The sequence below is a fragment of the Aythya ferina genome, assembly GCF_964211825.1.
Source record: "Aythya ferina genome assembly, chromosome: 7".
Classification (NCBI taxonomy): Eukaryota; Metazoa; Chordata; class Aves; order Anseriformes; family Anatidae; genus Aythya; species Aythya ferina.
This window is the reverse complement of record NC_140302.1, coordinates 18,937,428-18,951,323: the sequence shown is the minus strand read 5'-3', so window position 1 is coordinate 18,951,323 and position 13,896 is coordinate 18,937,428.

The window sequence follows — 13,896 nt, the reverse complement described above, 5'->3', positions numbered from 1 at the left end:
AGCATAAAGCATTTTAAATGATCCTTTTCAGGGTCTGAGTGCCTTTCTTACTGGAATTACAATGGAACAGCACCTCGTGGTGAAAAACACTCAGTTACTTCTGAATGGTGTTTCTGACAGTTGTTAAATCACAAAGCTGGGATCAACATAAAGATTGCCTGTATAAACATCAAGATTGTTTGCAAAGATGACTGACTATTATTGTAATACTACAAAGAATAGATGCCAGCTGAGATCTCTATACTGAAAAGAAACCTGGCCCTTGCGGCTTAAGCAGACTACAGCTGAGAGTCCACCATTAAACCAATTTTTAAATGTACAGGAGCATGTGTGATGGAAGGGGACAGCACTTTCATAGGAATGTATAACAGTAAAGTATGATTTGCACATATTTTTGTACTGATGTAGCTCTGTAGATTTAGAAATAAAACTGTGAAATCTGATCACTATTCTGTAGTGTTATATAGGTATCATTGGCCTTGCTTTGGTCACTTAATGCACACCAGTAGTAACAGAACCTCATACTTTATTCAAGCTTCTTCAGACCCAAAAGCATGGAACCACAGAATCACAGAGGAACCACAAAATAGTTGAGGTAGAAGGACCTCTAGAGAGCATCCAGTCTAAACTTCCCAGCTCAAAGCAGTGTTATCTAGAGCTCAGGAAAGTAATACAGTTGGGTTTTGAGTATCTCCAAGGATGGAGACTCCACGACCTGTCTTGGCAACCTGTTCTGGTTTTTGACAACCCTTAGAGTAAACAGGTTTTTCCATATGTTTAAGTGGAATTGCCTGTATTTTCAGTAGTGCCCTTGCATCTTGTCCTGTCATTGGATACCACCACCAAGAGTCTAGTTTCATCTTTTTACTCCCTCCCATATCAAGAACTTTGTACATGTTGATAAAGCCCCTCTGAGCCTTCTCATCTCCAGGCTAATGTCAACCACAGGTCTCTCAGCTTTTCCTTTTATGACAGATATTCCAATTTCTTAATCATCTCAGTGGCCTTAATAGGCCAATACTAACTCAGAGAGGATGAGATTCCATACAACTGCTGCATGTCTACTGAAATCACGAGTGCCATGTTTTGGTGCCTATCAGCAAGAGAGAGTTACTGCTTTAACACCTCTTATGCACTAATCAAGGCCTCAGAAGCTAAGATTGGAGTTTAGGAGTAGATGCAGAGACTGGAGTACCTCTTAGATAACAGTTTTCAGTTGTCAGTAACTGGCTCTACTTTCCATCTCATCTTGACTCTTTGGTGTCTTTTCTTTGTAACAGAGCTCTGTAGGTAGCTCCCTCCCGCGGGAAGTAGATGTCTGTTCAGAATTCATTGCCCCGTCTGCACCACACCAGATACATATGCATGCCTGAGGGACAGTGAGCTTTTTGAGACCCTACTCTGAATTTTACAGCTATTTAGCTTGCTCATTAAACCATTTAAAAACAAAAAACAAAACCCAGCTAAAATGCCCTAGAGCAGCACACCCCCAACCAGGCGGCTGTCACAATGGGGACTATACAGCAGCTGTCCAGCACCCCAGCTAATTACACAACCCAGCAATTAACCAAAGTTGCCTATGCTCCCTCCCCTCCCTGCATTTGTTCTCTTGAGAGATGACAATTCCTTCTTCTCCTTCCTGTTCAGCCCCCTTGGAAAGGGGCCCTTGTGACTGTAAGCTTTCCTTTCCCATCACACTGCTGCAAAGAAGCTCTTAACTATTGCCCTCACCACTTCCTTCATGGTTGAAGTAGATTTAGCTCAGGCAAAGCACCAGCTGCGATACCCCTTGGTCAATTCAGTGCACCTAGCAATAGTTCCCAAGGCAGAAGTGACGTGCTGTGAGCTTGCTTAATGCCAGCATCCTTGGATGGGTGACAAAGACACTATGGAAAATAATGAACATTAGGGAAATGTAGCTATAGCAACACTAGTAGCCACAAAGCAAATCCCCACCATGAGTGCTGGGAAATTGCTGTTATTGTTTACATAATGGTGCTGATAAAGCAGGAACTTGGGCTACGGCATCAGGAGAGCAGCCTGGCCTGCAGCATGCCACAATTAGCATTACACACAAAAGCATATCTATAGCAGGCAGAAACTTAGACTACACACTCTTGGAAATGTTGGGTGAAACAGCAGATCCAAAATTGATTACTTGCAATGAAATCCCAAACTTCACTCAGCTGGGTCCAGATTTATTGTAAGTTTAGCACCAGATCATCAAAGGAAGCATCTATAGATAACACTGTCACCATGATCAGGAGGTTGCCATTGCTCCAGAGGCAAGAACTTGGTCTGTCACTAAACATCACTGCCCCCATCTCACTTACTTTCTCTACTGAAACCAGGCAAAACTTGTATCTGTGTACTCACCAGAAACATTGGCAGTGCTTTCTGACTGGTATCCAAAGCTGAAATAATTGAATTACTCTTGAGGACTTTCAGGAGATAAAATAAAGTGTTTTTGTTGTTGTTGTTGTTTTTGTTTTGTTTTGTTTTGTTTTTTAAACTTGTAATAGCAGTACACATATTCCTCTAGACCTCCTGGGTTCCTCTCTTCACCATGTTTATAATTCACTTTAAGACAAGTTCCTTAACAGTATCATGCCTTATTTTCATTGTCTAATGTTTTGCCAGCTTAGAGGATGTACATGAATCATGGGTAATGCTTGCAAAATGTCAAGGAAGTGTTCAGGGTAAAGCTGATAGAAAGCACAAAATATTCTTCATGCTTGCACTCTTCAGTTACTGTACATTCCCCTTCATTACTCTATGTGAGTTAGGGTGTATGTAGTAAACATCTGTCTGTTATTAGGAAATTTGTGATACTTTATTAAAGGAAATAGGAATTTGACATGACTATGAATTATTTCTGTTGCACTTACCTGTCCCCTGGGAAGAGTAGGATTCTGCTAATGTATCATTTGACCAGCAAGTGGGAACAAAGTGGTTATTTCACAGCTAGAAATTCTGTTAGTATCACCTAACTTGATCCACTTACCACAGACAGAGCATCATTCACTTCACTTGGCAGCAATTTTAGATCAAATGAACTAAAACTGTTCCTATAATCAAAATCCAGACAAAGTCTGGGTTGCCAGCAGCAGTGGGATGACCACACCTCTCAGCTCAATATAAATGCTTAACACCTTCACAGCAACATTGCTCTAGGCAATAGCAGCAGTCCATGCCAACTCCTGCTGAGATTTTCATCTCATGGACACTTTGCCACCTACTCCTCCTCTCATCAATATTCACTTAGATCCCTGGCTAAAAGTGTGGGTGGCTGCTGTGTTTTGTTCTTCTGCCAGACTTCGTCAATATCTCAAAAGGCCAGGTTAAATTTTCTGAGGACTCCTCCTGGGGACTTACATAAAGCCAGTGTGAGCTCTATCAAACCATCTGCTGAAACTAAATTACCTCCCTGGAGTACTGAGAAGGACACAGAATAAGCCTGGAGAAGCACCACGACCACCAAGTAAACGTGTTAAAAATATTAATTGAACAAAACTTTCCACCCTTTCCTTTTGTCAACAGTTCTCTCTTAGTTGTTTGGTTAACAGGGCAACATGTTCACACACCTGCCACCACCACTGTCCCATTACCATTTCTGATAGCGCACCTTGGCTTCTAGTTGATTGTAAAGTCCTTGAGGGATCCAAAGTGCAGCTGTGCAATCTCCAGGTGGTCCAGATTGCACAGATGAAAGGCCTGTAGCCTAGCTGCAGTGATTCTTGCCTTGGGCAAGAAAGAGAAACTTTTAGCAAGGCTTCTGCTCTCCATAGCTTCTGTCTGAGGTCCTTAAGTGGACTTAACAGATTATCACTGTTTCTTAATAGTATCATGAACACCTCGATATCAGCAAAACTCCCATTTCCTCCAGTGTTGGTCAGAAAAACTAAAATAATGGGCTTACCCAATGCTAAACTCTAAAGACACTGTATTGTTACATTAAAAGCTTAAGGTCTGTTCAAGTAGCTTTATGCTCATGCTGTGTGCTCACTATGCCCATACCTATCACCCGTTACCTAAACTAGTCCTCAGAAAAGGCCCCATCTGTGCGTAGGTGTGTGTTTGTGCGAACACAAAGCTAGGGCTAGCAGAATACTAGGAGAAAGGACGCTGACAATGATCTGTCAGAAGAGAAAAACACCCTGTGAGGATGTGCGTGATGGGCCCACTGGAGTGAATTAGGTCACCTAGCGCTGTCATAAACAATAGGGCCATAGCTCATACAATGGATGGCAAACAGCCTCCCTTAGGAGGTCTTCATACAATTGGCTCTGCTAATAAGGTTACCAGCAGTGATATTACATTTCATGGCATCACCGCAGAAATGAGCTGGCATGGGAAGGGAGGCAGAGATCTGAGCTGAAGGCAGGCAACGTAAAGCCTCAGAGTGAAAATCTTTCCTCAAAGTAGCTAAGAGGAGATCTGCTTTGGACTTGTTGGATTTCACCCTGAAAAACTGCTTTGTCCTCTAGCCTAACTCTTTTTTACTGAAGGATGAAATGGTAGATAGATTCAGCAATAAGCTGTGATTGTTCAAACTTACCAGTGACTTTAAGGCCCCAGTTCAAGATTCTTTCAGCGGGCTTGAATTTCAGGAAGAACGGTGTATGCACATGCTGGATTCTCAGTAGCATCTGGATCTCTAGCGTAGACTTCATAGTTTTTGCTTCTGAAAACTTTGACTATCATTTTACAAAATCCTAAAAAGGGATGAAGGAGAAAAGAAGATTGATTAATAACAGTTCACACTCTTTTCCCTTTATCATAAACCTCACAAACCCTTGGCAAATGCAGGCAATCCTTTGACTTCCAGTCTTTCAATAAATGTACTGTTCTGACATCTAAAAAACACTGGAAGAAAATTTAGTCTTTGTTGGTTATTACTTGGTCCATCTTGTGAAACTGCAGGAATGCTGTACACAACTAGATCCAAAAAGTGCACTTGCAAAAAATAAGAGAGCAAAGGCAATAGCGTTTACCTTTCTGGGATTAGAAAGATCTGGAAGAAATGGGAAGATTTACTCACATGCATCTACATACAGTTCCAATATCGCAACTCATCCAAACTTCAGGCAACTCATCTCCACTTTCCTTACAAGAATTAGCCTGAATTTAACATTAACTTCATGACACCTGCCATCACTCCCTTCAGGAATTTCAAGCCTTTGGATATCTAAATTATACAGTGTTCCATGTGCATCATTACAGCATTATGTTTTGATTTTGTACTCTTCTGATTCTGCGCATAAAATCAATTGTAATTTCTTGTGGCTGTGCCCTACCTGTTCTTTGTGGAAATATTTCTAAAGCTAGTTTATAAATTAGTTGAGAGCAAGGGAAACTGCATATTTCTAAAATTCTTTTTTGGTATTAATATACTCTTTTGTACTAAAAAACAATACTTCATCAAAACCTGTAAAAAAATTCTGCCCTTGATTTATTCACTAGAAAACTGAAAACCCAAAGTTTCAAAGTTTTATCTCCTTTAGATTTTCTTTATCTCTATCTCTATCTCTATCTCTATCTCTATCTCTATCTCTATCTATCTCTATCTCTATCTCTATCTCTATCTCTATCTCTATCTCTATCTCTATCTCTATCTCTATCTCTATCTCTATCTCTATATATTTCTCATAGCTGCAGTCCTGGGAGAATTCCCATCCTGCAGAGAAGTACACCGTGTAGAGAGGGTTGGTGGTAGATGGAAGCAAAAGGCCTGTAATCCTTCCAGTTCCCACCAGATGTCACCAGGCTCCCGAAGATCTCTGGCGCTGAGGCAGTAGAAGCCTCCTGCCTAAGTGCCAGGGTTTTTCTCTGCTAGCGAGCAGAGAAAACCGGCTAATTTAAGGAGCTGAGGACAGAGCCGTTCTTTGTGTCAGTGGATGAAACACTGCCGAATCGATACAGAGCCAAAGCTGCTATGATCTCACTGCTGCCGGGTAGTTTAATCCAAATGGAGTCAATCTCCTTCCACCTCCTGCTAGGGAACGAACGCTACCTTCTCGGTTCTTCTCTACCTGAAGCACCTGGCAGAGCAGGCAGGGGTACGATAACACGCAGGGGAAGGAAGTTTGTGTCACTGCTCGACAGGCTAGAGCTGATGTGGGCTGCCCAAAACTGCTCAGGGAGTCATGAGCTCAGCTGGGCCCTGAAGCCAGCTTTCCATACCCATCGTGCAGAACTCCTGCCAGTAAGCGTCCCGCTTTGCAAGGCACTGCTTCTCTTCTGGGCTCTACTGAGTGCTCAGCTCTGTGGTCTCTTGCACAGCATAAATGCCTGAGGTCTCACTACTCAAATATGTGTTCCCCGAGAATAAGCCAGCTTGCCAAGAGGCTCTCCTCAATGCATCCCAGTTGGCAGAATAGCACTCTTAAAACTCTGCCATCAGAGGAAATGTTCGGTCTCAAAGAGATTAGATGCGCGGACTAAATAGGATGAATAGAAGTTGACAAATATCCAAGATGTATGTTTGAGAATGAAGAGGCTGTACTGGAAATGAATGGATTTTAATGAGAGAAGGGAAGGAAATTCACCATGAATTGCAGGCATCTATTGTCCTGAAAGGACATTGTTCCTCATGGCCCCAGAACAGACACAAAAGCCACACATTCCACGAGGTATTGTTGGGACTGGCTTGACAATGGCAGCTTGGGCTTGTATAGTACCTTTCATGGAGGGCCCCAAATCATTTCACTCCTGAGAGGCTGGTAGCATTATTCCTGCCTTTTCACAGACACTGAAGTACACACTGAGACAAAATGACTTGGCCTCATGGCGAACAACTCCCAGAGCTGGGAAAGTGAATCCTGATCAGTATAAATGAACCCCTGGCCTAGTGCCTTGTTTCTGTAACCTCACTCCTGAGGAAGCAAGGCTGTTGGTTGCTATTGCGCCAGCACTCGCAAATGACATTGTAATGAGGAGCTCCTTGTCCGAAAGTGCAGCAAAGCCTGTTTGTCCTGGGAATGGTGTGCACATCGCTGCGTGCAGCATACACAGCAGCCAAGGGCATGCAGAAGAACAAACGCAGTTTGGCCTTACTCTTTGGTGCCCAGACAAGCTGACGGCAGTCACAACCGGGCCATAAATCTTATTTGCCAGTCCTGTAACTCATCAGGTAACCCTGGCCTTGTCTCCTCTCCACTGCAGCTATCAGCATCACATTCTCCTCCTGGCCCACCAACACCAGCATCCACACTAGAATCTGAATCTGAATGTTAAGATGGGAGTTGTCTCCAAGAGGTGCGGGCTTCTGTTTAAAGTAGTTCAGGACTGCAGACTGAGCACACACAAACCACTCACTGCTCCATGAGGATAGTGGTCCCATTTCTGCTTCCTAAGGAGAAGAGGGGAACTATGCTCCCAGCCTGGGGTTTCTCTCTACCATTTTTCCCTGCATCACCAACGTGACCTATACTGTCATCACAAATTCCTTCTCTTCTCCTGGAACCTTCTTTCTGCCTTCATCTGGATCTATGACAGCATCAGAGCATTTCTACTGATTCAACTTCTGAGAGAATAACCATAAACACTTCTCTTCCTGCCACAAACACCTTGTTTTGACACAGAAATACCTATCATTTAAAAGGCAAGGTGGACACAGTAACCCGTCTCTTTCTGATACACTGTCAAATCACCCTTTCTCCCCTTCCATCAGCACATCACACCCACTCATGACAAACCCTCTGTGCATGCACACAAATAAGAAGTGACAATGGGAACTGCTGCTACCTTAGAAGTACAAACCTCTGCTGCTCACAAAACACTGCTTCTCTCCTCTACAGACACGATCACAGCTGACACACTGAATTTGCTCACTCACGAGCCAGCCTCATTCGGTTTGTGAAGCAGAACATGCTGCTGAATCTCCACTGCTTCCTTCCAGTACCCAAGTTACCTAGATTTAGTAATTCTGTTATCTATCAGCTCTTTTACACCTACCTGAGCTGTAACCACATCCATGACTGCAATGGGTATGGAAACTTGAAGGGCCATCTGAACATTTTGCCTATTAATTGTTTTGTCATTAGCGGGAAATTTTCCACCTTTAGGGCTACCTACTTTATCTTTGCAGGGAATTAAATTCATAAAGTCAAAGGGTAGCAGGACTCTGATCCACTGAACACTAGCTTCTAATCTAAAAAGCCTGCATTTTAGTTCTGTTTTCTTAATCCACTTGTCTGCCTAGGATTGTCCTATTTCTCATTTGTTAATTACAGCTGGCCATTTTTTTTCCAATTAAAAAATAGACGAAGGGGAAAGAATTTAAAAAAAAATCAACAATGAATTTCAAAATGTATCTGAAAAGCCAAAACCTCTTTGGTTTCCCGAAATCTAGACAAAGCTGCAGAGGCCCCCAGGAAGAATTCTTGTTTTCAAGTAGTTCAATAAGCAATTTGAGCAAGGGATTATTTTAATTCTTCTCTAAAAAAGATTCCTTAGAGGGCAAATAATCTTGAATGGTTCTGCCACAGTAAAATATTAACAGAAAGAAATCTATTTCACACATCACTGCTATGTCATGCTCCCACAAATAGGTGCACCTACCATTGCTCAGGTTTAGTAACTTTGATCCTGCTGTCAAGAGGCAGCCCTGCCTGGCCCTACAACAAAGCAAAACAGCATAGAGCATCCTGAGAAAGCACAGGAAGATATCTGACTCCTTAATTGCATCAAAGGTTCTTGCTTGCTTGTGTGTTCTTTGACTAAGGAAGCTGATCATAGAAATCTCCCTACAGTGAAAGGCTGTGGTTTCCCCCAGTCATGCAGTCCCTACAGGGATGTTTGCATTCCAGCATGAGTTTAAAAAATTGCTAATGGAAAATACTTCCACACCCAGTGGCTAATTACTTTCTCCCTCAGAAGTAAAATCTTTTTTTTTTTTTTTTTTTTTTTTGTTATAAATGCACTACCTTTTAACTGTCAGTTTCAGGGGATGGCAGAAGGGGCTACAAGGGACAAAGGAGATTCTAGAAGACCTATAAGTACTGCTGCTATAGTACTGCTCGTATTGTGGTTTTGCCTGTTAGACCCTGGTTTTAAGTAACCAATAACTAGTGCTTAAAACCCAACTTGGTTTCTTGATGATTCATGTCAGAATATAACATTTTTTTGGTGATAATTCCCTGAACTTCTGTTTTCTATAAGGTTTGATGTTGCTAGCATCAAATGCTTGAAAATGAGAGGCCTTTCCTCAGAACTGTAACGTTTATTTAGTAAATAAATAAATTAAATAAGTATTTATTTTCCAGTGGTGTTCAGTTGGTGTTATAGATGTTTTAGACAACATGTTCAGACTTTCTTCCTCAATCACAAGCAGGGCTTACTTCATAAGCACATAACTCCGGGAGCTGGGTTTTTAAGGAGAAAAACAAGTGTAGTAGGACTTTCCTTTAAAGCACGAGAGTGATGCTGACAGTTCCTATGTGTTTCCAAATGGAACTGTGCATAGGTCAAGGTTTGCAGCAATGTTTCTTGCTGGCAGCCAAAAGTTCAGAGGAATCTGCTCTGCGCCCTGCCCTTCTCACCATCCCCAAAAAGGAATAAATAGAAATATGAATGGTGATTGCCTCTTTATAAGGAAAAAAACAGCTTAGCAGGCAGGAAAGAATATGTGGTGTCCTTCAGAAGGCTCCATAAATTGGATAATGAGGTGCTCTGTGGGGCACGCATCTTCCAGTTCTGACATGGCAGCTGGGACCACACAAACTGACCTGAACAGCCTGGAGAGTCAAATCTCCCCATTCAGACGCACGGTTTAAAGGTGAACAACAACACACATTTTAGGAAAACAACACGACTCTGTTCCTCATTCCCCCTCTGGACTTTGAGATGTTTAAAAGCCAGACTCTTACGGACCACATATCTGTCATGATTTTAGCTCTGCCGCCTCTTCCAGCACAAAAGAAACTCTGTCAGGCCCTCAGCTGCCCATCTTCCCTAAAAGAGGACCACTCCAACCGGGACATCTGGCAAACTCAAAGTAACTGCACAGCACTGGGAGTGAAAAAGGCAATGCTGAGAAATTAAGTCATTTGGTTCCTAAGCACAGCTGGCCTCTTCCGTGTCCCCGAGAGCTTGGGGGAGGGATCGAAGTGACTTGTTTCAAACTGTCCTTATTAACTAGACATTTCATTTAAATTGTACTTAGCACCTGCCTCCAATTACCTGGCTTCAAGGCCCATGCATGACAGAAGCTGGAGCTCTGATTAAATCCATGCTTGGTACCAGTGAGCCATTAAGCCAAATCAAGGCTCGCCGCTCCTTTGAAGGAGATCATTTGTCTTCATTAGAAGTGGCCATCCTTGATTGCCCTGACAGGAGCATCTCCCGGCAAGATAATAAAGCCTGTTATTGTCGAGAGGTAAAATAATGTATTGCACGTCTCTGGAGAGTGATTTGTATTTATTAATGCTCTCACAAATTACTGTACCCTGATTAACATGTGACGGTGACAGGCAGCAGGGGTGTGCTGCTCACCACGGCCATCGTGCAGGCCACTGTCCCTCCTCAGGTGACGAGACAGCATCAAGGGAGCTGCCTCCTGCCCTTTATTCATGCCTCATGTCTGTCAGGGCACGATGGGCAGGGACAGCCAGGTTGTGAAAACCTGACTAATCACATCTCTGACTAGATTTGAATCTTCGATCCAGATATAGAAGACTAAATAAAAGCACCTTTTTTTTCTAGTAGTAACACTCCATATTCTTGCTGCTGTGAACCAGCATCATGTATTTCTCACCCACAGCTTTGAAGTGTTTTATACTACTTCAGAGGTGGGGAAGCAGAAGAGAAAAGTAAACTGGCTTTCTCAGGATCAGCTGGGAAGCCAGGAAAAAAAGGCAGGTGCAGAATTCAGGTCTTTTGAACCCACCATTTGGTAGATTGAAAACTGCACAAATACCACTGTGCTTTCTTTTGTGACAATCAAAATCCAACTCGAATTAGTGTAACTTGTTCCTCCACAATGCTATCATAAGCAAACCATCTCCAGAGGCCTGGTGAATGGATGTTCTATCATGTTCTACACTTTGGGTCTCTGATTTTGGCGTGTCTTCTCACTTTTTCAAATACACGCGCAGTCATTTGTTTAGAATTGATTTGCTACTGACATTAGCCAGATGAAGAAGCAGTGACCTTCAAATTCTTCAAATGTCTCTTTAAAACTCTCTTCCACAAAGATCTCCACCAAACATTGGGCAATGTTTAGACAGCTGAAATGTCCTCACACTTGTTATAAGTACCCCGCTGTGTTAGTTCACAGAGTCTGAGTTTGCTACAGCCATCCCTTCTGAGCATCACTCCAACTCATTAAACCTAGCAGCTCAGAAGCTTTTATTTCTGGTGCTCAAATTGCCTGTCACACTGGCCACAGAAATAGCCAGCACTCTCACCACTGTTTATCATACAGATCCTTATTGTTTAATGCTCACCTTGTACATCTTCCCATGTGTTTCACTTAACTCCTGCTTCACAACTGATACACTGATGCCTTATTGAACTACTTGCTGCGTTTCCAATGGAAAAGTTTCATAGCTATCTACTGACTACAGCAAAGTAAGTAACACCTAAAAACTATTTGGGAGAAAAATCTTTTTCTGCAATGACAACTTTAAAATTAAAGAGTTTTGTCTTGATGATATCTATTAATTCATCTACCTGATGCACCACATACATGTGTTTGGGTGAACAGATATACAAAATAGTTTAAATGTGTTTACATAGAAAGTATGTTTATTGTTCTGCAGTGACATTTTCTCTAATCCTCTTGGTGAATTTTTGAAATGTAACCTTGGCACCACCTAGCAATGCAGGCCACTAAGCCCAGTTCCATCACAAAACGCATTCTTCCACTCTAAATATGAGCAGCAGAATTGATATGGGAAGGCATAGCTGAACACATATGCTGAAAAGAATACAGACTGCATTTTCATCACACATTTTACTCTGTCATCTGAGCTCTTTGACCCAAGAGAGTCAGATAGCTGACAGGTCAGCAAGAAGAAAGAACAGTTTGACTCACTCCCCTGTAGGCTGTCAGTGTCTACTGACGAACAAGCCCTCTGCTCTCACAAGCTGTTTGACTTCCTCATAATTCCTCCTGTGCAAAGTAAAGCTTGTCATCTCTCTTAATGTATGGCTGAGAACATCAGAACACCACTGATCAGAAGCTGGGTGATCTGGCAGAGGCACGTTCCTCACGATGTAACAACCCGGTGGCTTTGATTGCAGCTCTGCCAATGAAAATGGGGGAGTGCTGCGTATCCTGCGAGCCCCTCCGCACCACTGAATTCTGGATTCCTCTCCTCTGACCTTGAAATCTTTAATTAGACCATTACATCAACCCTCTGTCATTTCCTCTCCGTCCAAGAATCCTTTGGTATCCTGCTCTGTTATTTGCAAGGCAAATATGAATAAGAGTCTTGATGATTAGATACATAGTGCAGAAAACAGATGTGAGGGGCTGCAAAGTGTATACATTATGAATAGTATTACAGTAACATCTTTAATCCCTTAATGAGAGCACTTTGTCGGGGGAAGGAAAAATAGACTGAGGGATTTTGCCACTGTATACAGAAGCCCAAAGAATGCTCTTAAACTAACAAACAGAACCGATGTCATGACACAGTCTTACTTTTTTTTCTTCTTACTTTTTATCTTCACACTCCATGAAACTCTCACTGTTTTCAGAAATACCATTTTTATTTTCATGCAAGGGTCTTCTTTTATATATTAATACATTTTGTCTGTGACTTTAACAGCAACATATCGGGATAGCTGTAAATTGAAAGACCACTGAGAACAGTCAAGCCCTACACACTTTGCTTGAGCATTTGGGGCAATGCTTTTCATGATCTGCTCACAGAAGTTGCCATGAGCTGGCCCAGTTCTGGGTTTGGAAAGCCCTCGTGCTGCACAGATCTGCTTGGAAAGGTTTGCACGTGCCCAGGAACAAAGAACTTGCATCCCAAGGAGCTGATGGCTTGACACAACAGTACTTCCCAGAGCTCTGGGGGATGCCTGATCATCCCACAACACATCTAAGCCCTTCCAGGGGGCAGGCCTGATTCCTGCCCCTGATCAGAAGCAGCATGCAAGAGGCTTGTCTTGTGGTATTACTGCAGTTCTGCCTCCAGTCCCAGATGGAAACCAGACATAGAACAACATCATATTCCAACAGCTGAGACACTCCAAAGGTTTGGGTTATATTTGGTACTGAAATGGTGGGAGGAAAGTTGGGAGAGAGGAGGAGGCCTGGCAGAGAATTTTTTCCCTGTTCCCAGCTAGACTTGGGTTATGAGAAAATGTTTGCTTTCTTTTTTTTCCTTTCTTGTCTAAGTTATACACTTAACAGAATTTAGCACCACTGATGTCCATGGCTGTTTGCCCATACTCACTCTTCCCCGGGCATTACCTGGGGAATCAGCAGTTAAAGTCTTCTCTCCTCACAGGCAGCAGCAGCTGCCAGAGATGGATACAGATGCCTAGGAGAGCAGGATAAATCCCCTTCCTGATTTTACTTACATAAATTCACAGGGACTCTGGACTTACTCTAGATTGTTCCATGGTATGTCAGATCTGAATCTGGTTTTCTTTCTAAGATTCCACTGTGATGGGCTGAAAGGTTGAGCAAACAATGAAAAGTTGTGAGTAGCTGCAGAACACAGCATTCTTACGGGGATGGTGTTTCGGTAGGACTTGGGCTTCATGCTCAGAGGTGTGGACACTTGACATGCTGCTGGATAAAAGATGCAAAAACGTTGGAGGAAAGAAACGAGTAGCTTGTTGTGTACCAAGCTAATATCACAAGTCAGCGTATTGAGGTATGCAATTATTCAGAATAAATCAGGGGCTGAATAAAGTGCTTACAGCTCCTTGAAC